General features: G+C 45.8%; 1 long non-coding RNA gene across 1 annotated transcript; it reads left to right on the top strand.

Moving 5' to 3' along the window:
* Positions 1-1433: 1433 nt before the first annotated feature.
* On the top strand, positions 1434-4471 carry LOC105707812 (uncharacterized). The gene is made up of 3 exons (XR_001105178.2): positions 1434-3127; positions 3333-3671; positions 3935-4471. It is a non-coding gene; the product is annotated as an uncharacterized LOC105707812 (long non-coding RNA).
* Positions 4472-9658: the final 5187 nt, after the last annotated feature.

The following is a 9658-nucleotide window of genomic DNA, read 5'->3' as shown; positions in this document are numbered from 1 at the left end:
ATAGCTTGCTGGTGTGCGACTTTCGTACTCACCATGTCCCTGCCTTGCCCGCCCATCCTGCCCTCGAGGGGACACAGGGCTCCTCTCTGGAAAGATCCAGGGTTGGCAGAAAAGGAAGATTCCCTTCTTGACTTGTGGTATGGCCTCTGTGCCAGGCCCCGTGCTAGGCCCTGGGGATGGAGTGGGGAGCGAGGCTCAGCCCTGGCCTCTGGACAGCCTGGACTGGCTCTCTGCATTTCACATTTGATTTTTAACAACGGCGGGAGAGGATGAACCATGGAGAGGAACAGAAACCAGAGATCTGGGCTTGCAGGACCCTCCCTGTTAACCTCGACACGGCCCCCTGTGTCCTTTTGGTTTCCTGTCGCTCACCACAAGGAGCAGTGTTCAAATTGGTTTCTAGATGGTTCCGAAGTAGCCGCGTTTGGGTGGATCTGGTACACGTTGGCTCAGCTGGGAACGTGCCGGTGTTTGGAGGTTGTTGTTGTGCAAGCCTGAAGGCCCGCTCCCTGCACAAGGTCAGGGTGTCCTGGTGGGCCTTGTTCTGCTTTGCGATGGCAGTGGCCCTGCAAGATGGTCAAGCCTAACCATATAAATTACCATATAAATGACCATGGTGAGTACGAATGACTCGCTGAATAATTTCATTTATTTATTTAACACCTTTTGGTTGCCACCACGCTACGCATTGAGGGTCTAGGATGTGTAAGTCACTAGTACAGACTTTGAGATATTTTTGAGTGGTGGGGCAGAGAATGTGGTACAAAAAGATGAATGAGGCTGGATGCAGTGGCTCACGCCTGTAATCAGACAGGGCTTTGGGAGGCTGAGTGGGGAGGATCGCTTGAGGCCAGGAGTTTGAGGCCAGCCTGGTCAACGTAGCAAGACTCCATTTCTACATGAAAAATAAACAACAACCACCCATGAACAAGAATCAAGGAGTGCAGGGAAGGGAGTGGTTGGCTCTCAGCACACTGTGACGTTGGTGTGCTGAGAGGTTTCTCCTCACTGCGATTTCTTTGCTCCTTTTGCTATTCCTCCCATTCCCTAGGTAAGGGGTGTGAGAGCAAGAAGACAAGCAGTCCTGTTTCAGCTGCAGTGAGCACTGGGGTGCTCTGCCCAGGCCTCCCCTCTTGCTACAGGGACAGCTGATGATGGTCATGGCAGAGCGTGCACTGGACACCCCCTCCTGCTTCAGGGAATGGCCTCATTTCAGGTCATGTCCCTCAGGCTCTGAAACTGACTGAGGAAGAAATACAAAGGCTCAGTCCTCTTGCTTCAACTTGGGACAACTCTGATGGGACAACTCTGACGGGCCATCCCAGCCTGAGGGTGCTGCTTAGGATTGGCTGGGGGTGGCTCCAATTATAACCTCATTGCAGTCAGCTTCACTTTCTGCAGGATCCTGCCTTTCTCACTTCCTGTTCTCTCCCAAGAACACCCCCTGTTCAACCCTCGGCATGCAATTTGTCATCTCAGACTGTTTCCAGGAAGCCTCTCAGGCAGCTGACACTGGACGTGGTTGTGAGTTGTAGACCCTAATGAAAAATTGGAGAGGAAGCAGGTGGCTGACAGATGAAATGATAAGCAGAAGGCCTGTGGGCTTGGGAGGCTGAGGCTGAGGCTACTGAGTGTTGAAGAGAGAGAGGTAGAGGTACAGGATGACTCATCACTGGTTTCAGACAAACTGTGAAAGCCAGAGCACTTCCTTGGCAGCATTTGAGAAAACCCCGATGAGCTGCAGCTGAAAGGCAGGTCAGCTGGAGGACCAGTCTGAAGCCTGAGTAGGTTAAGTTCTCAGTTCTTCAGGGACAGGGGTAATGGGAAAGAGGTGAGACCTGACACTTAGGGTGGGAGCCCTGGACAGTTGGGAACCCTGAACACTTATATGCCCCAGAGTCCCCTGGGCCTGCAGAAATGGCCTGTTTCTCATGCCATGTAGAAGACTGTAGACTCTCCTTTTCTGAAGATCATACAGAGGTCTCAAATGAGGTAGGTATCATACAAGACAATGCTTGACCTGTCAGGATCTACCCTCAACTTTCCTTTTGGCAAAACCAGATGAATAAAAAGAACCAAATCTCAGCACAACCCGATTGGGGATGAGCTGGGCTGGCTTGGGCAAAAGGAGATATCGGGTGAAGGAGCTGTGGGGTTGAGCTAATACGTCCCAGAGGACCTGGGAACATATTCATGGGATTGGATTAAAGAGTGTAGATATAAAATCGAATAAGATTGAGTTTATTGAGAGGGAGCACTCTAGGTGGTAAAGGATTAAGCATCTTGGTCAAGATTCCTGGAGAAAATGCTGAGACTCAACTCAGAAGATGCTTAAAAGCCTAGAGAAAGCAGTAACCCACACTAAGGCAGATGGTAGAGGGAAGGACCAAATGGCTCAGAGAAGCGGGCATGCTGGAGTAGACATGCTAGCACCCACAGTGCTGACTGTCTTCCCGAGATGGCCCGGAGGACTTCCCAGGTACAAAGGAATGCACTGGCGAGAGTGGCCCCAAAGTCGCTGAGCTCAGGGATGGCTGTGCTCTATGTGCCAGAGATCATGTATGACAGGTGATGAAATCATAGAACTGAGTCCTGATAGCAACGGGAAAGACAGGATTCTGGGATTAGAAAGGTCAGGTGGTGTGCTCACCATTGGATACCAGGCAGAGGCCATGATCACAATGAGAGGCGAGATCGGTGGGGCACGCAGGGGTCCCTGCCCTGCAGAGAGCTCCTAATAGGCTCATTACTTTAGAAGGGAGATAGATGGGCACTGAAGGCCATGCTTAATTTCTATGAGAAAGCAAGTGTGGATTACCAAGAGGTACAATAGTCAGGATCTCTTGCCTAATTTCTTGAATTGAGGTAATTCTCAGCCCCAGAATCTGTTGACTGAAGGAGAAAGCAGAGCTCCTCCCAGGAAGGACGGCACCACGTTACAGCAGGTGAATTCAGCAGTAATTCACCCAGTTCTCTCTTAAAGGAATCTAGGACATTTATTTAGGCAAATGCACCCTGGGGAAAGAGGAATGCCTTAGCTCTTCAAGGACTATGAAACTAACATTGATATTTGGAGACCCAGGATGCTACCATAGCCCTCTATTAGACCGGAGACCAGGAAGGCAAGGTAATAAATGGAATCTTGGTTCAAGCCTAGCTCACTTTCCTCATTTCCCTGGTCCTCTGGTATAATAGGAGTGAATATACTTGGTCATTGGAAGAACCTGTGCATTGGCTTCTGGGCTTAGAATAAAAGATGTTGTAGCGGGGTAGGCCTCTTCCCCTATGAGATCGCAAACCACAGACATGACCACATCTTGTGTTGATGGCAGGAATGTCGGAGATGAGTGTTACCCTCAAAGACTTAAAGGATGCAGGCGCTGTGGTCCTTGCCATAGCTCGTTTAATTCACGAGGCTGCCCCAGACACAGACCTGGATGGCCATGATGGGGGACAGTGAACATCCATACAGTGAGTCAAGTCGTAGCCCCACCTGCAGTGGCTGTACCAAGTGTGGAACTTTTGCTAGAGAAGATTAAATGGAGTCTGTGGCCTCTCTGAGGAAGCAATTGACTTGGTGAACTGTGTTATTTGTCATCCTGGAACAAAGGAGGATCAGAAGCAGTTCACATTGACTTGGAACAAAGGATCCTCTCATGGTCCCACTCAAGGTCCGTGTTAACTCTCTCACTTTTGTTGCTTAAAAAAATTTATGGTTTATGTTGCATATTTGCTTCTAAAACAGACTCCTCATATAATAAACAAAATCATAACTTTTCGATAATGGTAGAGATTAAATCGTGTATTATAATTTGTTAATTTTATATTTTTGAATGCATCTTTAGTTTTTAAATGAGGCAAATTTCAGATGTCTCTGAGGACCTTAGAATTATCCGATTGTTTTTTAAGCATGCTAACTTTTGTTGTTTTTCAGTCTGAAGTCACCTGTCCTGTCTGGACATTCCATAGACTACCATATATACCCACGAATTCTATGTGCATGCTCATTGGACCAGATAAGAAAGCAGTGGAAAGTGGGTTGGAGGGCTCGGTAAGCCACATGCACATTGAGGCTGGGAGATCAGCCCTGTGAAGACTTAGAGGCTTTCCACATTGGTGGAAGTTTTAGGGGTTTAACAGGAGAGTCCCTCCAAAGTAAAGAGTGATTGCATTTCATACCTCCTCCCATTAAAGAAGCAGCCTGGTGCTGAGGGGCCCCTTTAGCTTTTGGAGGAAGCATAGTCAGCCCGTATGAACACTGCTTGAACCCATTTTCTGGGCTATGTGGAAGGCTGTCATCTTCGATTGAGACCCAGAAAGGAAAGCATTCTCCATAGGTCCAGGTGATGGTGCAAGTAACCCTGCCATTTGTGCCATATGACCTGGACAACTGTATGGTACTCTGTGGCATTTATGCTGTAGTGTGGCAGACCTTGATGGCACTACACGCACGTATGATACATCATGGAGGTATGGACATCGTGCGGAGCTCATGGTAAATCCTGGGAGAATCACTGCACTCCTGGCATTCTGGAGAAAGGCCATGCCATCAGCACCAGGGAAGAAGAATACATCATTTGAGAAGTAGCCCCTGGCATGCTTCTCAGCCTGATAGAGATGAAGCATGTCACCATGGGAGGTTGAGTAACCGCATGGCTGGGTTGGGTTCTGTCAGCCTCAATTGCTTGTAAAATTGGGTGGGCCCAACAGAAGGGGAAGTAGGATATCTACGACTGAACATGACCGGGGCCAGAGAGAACAAGGAAGTTGCACAAATGGTTTGCTTGCCCTTCAGGTCATCTACCGCTCTTGTTCTGGTCTTTTTCCATCTGCTCACACTGATGGCTTTCTCTCAGGCCAGGATGGCTTGATTCATTGGTGCATGTGCATTTAACATGGATTACAGGAAACACCATTCAGGGATGGCCTTGAGAGACAGCAGTGAGGGGAAATTTTATGGGGCACATCTATCTGGGAAGATTCTCTGGTCATCCACTTTGTAGGGAAAGTGAGGTGGCCTGAGGTAAGCATATGTGCCCTGTGACATTTATGGCAAGGCTCATGGGCAGTAGGATGTTAGAAAAAGAGGAAGATTGAAACATGGAAGACTAGGACGTCAGGGGAAGGGGCCTGCAGATGGACCTATCAGGGTGAGTGCAGAGTATGAAGATCTGAGTATCACATGGTGATCCCCAGCAAAGAGCACTCACTGTGGAAGGGGCAGAAACAACCAAATAGGCCAGGCAACGTGGCCAGTGGACATCAGTGAGCCTGTCATTGCCTCACCCAGTGCAGGGACAGCGGATACGCTAGTTGCAGAAATGAGGTTGTGCAAGAGGCCATCAGCACAGGATCCCACTCTCCATGGCTCTTCTACATGCTGCTGCCGCCGAATGTCTAATCTGTTAGCAGCAGAGACTAGCAACACCAAGCCCCCCTATTAGTCTTTTAAAGAGACTAATCAATCATTTGGCAGCAAGTTGACTGTGGATATTTTTTCCCATGCAGGAGATAGAGACTCCTCTAGACTTGGGTCATCATATAGTCTTGGCATAAATTTGCCTTTCCTGCCTGCAGGGCCTAAACCAGCATCACCATCCAGCAACACGGGATTCCACCTTACAGTACTTCAGGTCAAGAAACTTGTTTTATCACAATGGAAATTCAGCAGTAGGCAAATGATCATGGGTTCCACTCTTCCCATCACATATGACCTCACCCAGAAGCTGCCAGCTTGACAGAGAGGTGGATGAGCCTTTTATAAATAGTTAAGGGCCTTGTTTAGAGATGATACCCTATGAGGATGGGCCATTGTCTTCTAGGATGGTGTACATACTACATCAATGCTGCTGTGTCCCAAGTAGGTTGGAGCCAAAGAAAAGAATAGTGGTAGGAGCAGCCTTACTTACTATCACCCCTAGTGACCTACTTAGGGAATGTGTGCTTTCTTTCTCTGCCATATGAGGTTCTGTGGATGTAGAGGTCCTGGCTTGCAGAACGAGAATGCCTCTGCAGCAGGACACAGCAAAAGTCCCAGTGAACTTTAATTTACACCAGCCATCTGGTCACTTAGAGCCTCCCATGACAAGGATCAGCCAAAAAGGAAGGGAGACATCATTCTGGCAGGCACAGTTGACCAGGGGAAGCGGGGCTGCAGATGCACAGCAGGCAGGGAAGAATGCACTTGTTGCCTGGAGGATGCTCTGGGGTGTCTCTTGGTGCTCCCAGGCTCAGTTAAACTACAAGTGGCCAAGTGCAGATGACATATCTTGCAAAGGGGGTGATAACTAGGGGTGCAGCCCCTTCAGAGATGACGGTCTGAACTTCCCTACCAGGCAAGCTACCTAGACAAACAGGTGCAAATTGAGGATGGGGGGAATCTCAAACCAGTGGTGGAGGAGAATGATGAATATCGGTTATAGCCTTGAGATCAACTGCAGCAGTGGGGGTCGAAATTTACTCTACTAATCTTCCCTTGTAAATTTCCTAGGTAAACAATCCAACCAAAATCCTGGGAGAGCTATTCCCTGATGGGGCACACTTACTAGAAGAAGCAAGTGAATTTAAAGGGGGGTGAACTGTAGGGAGTTCACCACCAAATCTATGGTTCTTTCCCCAGATCTTTCTTCAGGGCCAACACATCCATCACTCAGCTGTGACAGGCAGGAGTCGGGGAGCGGCTCACCTCTCTCACTGGGAATTGCCCTCAACAATAGGGAAATGCCTCATTCAGGGTTAAGGCATCTCCTCGAGGAATGCCGATGTTTAATTACTGGCTGACACAAGAATATGAAGGCTCGGCCCTTGTCTCCGCTTGGAACAAATCTGAAGGCCCATCACAGCTTCAGAGATCCTTGGAGAAGGCTGAGATCTCCATTGCAATCTTATGGAGAGTGTCTTCTCTCTCTGCCCAACTCTGCCTTCCTTCTTTACAGAGGTTTCTTTGAGAACACTTCTTGTATTAGTCTGTTCTCATGCTGCTAATAAAGACAAACCCTAGACTGGGTAATTTATAAAGGAAAGAGGTTTAATGGACTCACAGTTCCACATGGCTGTGGAGGCCTCACCATCGTGGCAGAAGGCGAATGAGGAGCAAAGTCATGTCTTATATGGCGGCAGGCAAGACAGAGTGTGTATGTGGAACTCCCCTTTATAAAATCACCAGATCTTGTGAGATGTATTTACTATCACAAGAATAGCATGAAGAAGACTCACCCCATGATTCAATTACCTCTCGTTAAATTCTTCCCATGACGTGGGGATTATGGGAGCTACAATTAAAGATAAGATTTGGGTGGGGACACAGCTAAACCATGTCACTTCTCAATAACCTTTTTCATGAAATTTCAGGCTGTTTCCTATAAGCTGGATTTTAGAATATCCTAGGCCTTTAGGATGCTATGCTTTATGGAATATGCCAGGTTCTAGAAAAAACGATCTTGAGCAAGAGTAATAATGACTCCTCACTAAACAAAAACAAAACAAAACAAAACAAAAAATGAAACTTAGGACAAAAGTTTCTTCGCCAATTTTCCTTTATTATTATGCTGTGGCTGTGACTCTCTTTATCCCTAAGGATGTTTTGTTTTAAAATTTATTTTTGTTTGATATTCATAGAGCTAATTTGATTTTATTGGTAGTAATATTTGCTGGAAAGTCCAAAAAACTTCAAGCTCTGAGTTTTGTTTTAGTTAATACAAGTTTGCATTGATTTGGGTAGAAAGTCTATTTTTCACTGTAAATCCTCAAAGACTTCCCTGCTTTCAGTCCAGTCTTCTCAGCACCAAGGGCGGTCCCTGTGTGTTTGTGGGTGTGAGGTTTGCTTCCCCTATACCCCTACAATGTGGATATAATCTTTTGGGATTCCAGATTTATGGAAGGAGCCTCTCCTATTGGACTCTCCACTTTTTAATGGGACCTGGGCTTTTTCGTAAAGGCTGTGAAAATGAAAGTTCACCAGACTTGCTTTCAGGGCGAAACTTACTTCATTGCTCTTTTTATTTCTCATTACCAACGTTCCCTTAGATTTTGACCTGATAATTCCTTATTATATAATAAAGATATTTTTGAGAATTTTAAAACATTTTAATCCAGAATTTTTAGTGTTTGATCAAAATACTCAGCCTTGTGTGTTACTGGAAACAGAATTCCTAGAGGTAATTTTTTAAACAAAGAAAACTTTGATAATGGTGAAATTTTAGCATCTACTCACTCTGCTCATGCAGGCAACTGGTTTAACTGGTATGATGCAAATACAAACTTCGAAATTGGCATGATGAACTATAGGATCCTGAGACTTCATCATGTTCATTTTTTTTTTTTTTTTTTTTTTTTGAGACGGAGTTTCGCTCTTGTTACCCAGGCTGGAGCGCAATGGCGCGATCTCGGCTCACCGCAATCTCCGCCTCCTGGGTTCAGGCAATTCTCCTGCCTCAGCCTCCTGAGTAGCTGGGATTACAGGCACGCGCCACCGTGCCCAGCTAATTTTTTGTATTAGTAGAGACGGGGTTTCACCATGTTGACCAGGATGGTCTCGATCTCTTGACCTCGTGATCCACCCGCCTCGGCCTCCCAAAGTGCTGGGATTACAGGCTTGAGCCACCGCGCCCGGCCCATCATGTTCATTTTAATTCACTTTATGAGAGAGAGAGTGAGAGAGACTGTTTCACATTTATTGGATGGTGTTTCCGAACAATTTCAACAATTGATTTGCATTATACAGTCGAGACAATAAAATTGAAAATAAATTAAAGCCACTTAAACAACTGTTCTGTGGAACAGATACGTAAAATTTGAATATTTATGATAGTAAATCAGATTAAGTTGCTGAATACTTTTTTTCTAATCTTTCATCAATGGTGCAAAGCTCTCAGGAGTAAGTTTATCAAGTTTTTGTAGTATATTTTGATTATAAATAAACTAATCACATTTTTATGGTTACAAAATAATTCATTAAATGGGTAACAGCAGATTATTCCTCTGGAAACATGCAGATGTAGATTTGCTAAGAAATGATAACAGGTTTTATATAGCTGATGAGAAAGCTTCGTGTTGACTTTTAAAAACCATTACACTGAAAACTAAGTTTAATGTTTTGAACTTGTTCCAGAGAACCTTGAGTTTGTTGTACTTGTTAATTCTTTGGGACCATCTTACTGATGTTCAAGTTTGAGAAACAGGCTTTGCCTTTAAGATTTGTTTTCCCCGAAATACAAGGTATGACATTTGGGAGAATTTGTAGGTTTTTTTTTACTAGGGAATATAAGAGAAAACGCATGATTTCTTTTAGTCTCCTTTTACCTTGGACTATTGATGCTTCAATTTCAAAGTGGATTCTGCACTCAAGAAACATACAATTGAAGAACGGGACTGGCGGGAAGGTGAGGAAATGGAAACTCTGCAGTTAAGCGACTTGTCCTTGGTCTCCTACCTGATAAATGGTGGGACACTCTGCTCTGCCAAGTGACACCTTCACTTCTTGGATCCCCTCCAACCTCCTAAACCCCTTCACTTTCTTTCACCTCCAACTCAATTGATTAACTAAATTCCCACGTCCCTAAGCAGACAGAAGCACCCAGGTAACGACTTCATCTTTTCACCCATATCTTCCTATATACATTCCATACTTGAGGTCAACTGCAGCAGTGGAGGTTGAAAT

This window comes from Aotus nancymaae, unplaced genomic scaffold (assembly GCF_030222135.1).
Source record: "Aotus nancymaae isolate 86718 unplaced genomic scaffold, 86718_ANA_hifiasm-v0.15.2.pri h1tg000057l, whole genome shotgun sequence".
NCBI lineage: Eukaryota > Metazoa > Chordata > Mammalia > Primates > Aotidae > Aotus > Aotus nancymaae.
This window is presented reverse-complemented; position numbering and strand designations above follow the sequence as displayed.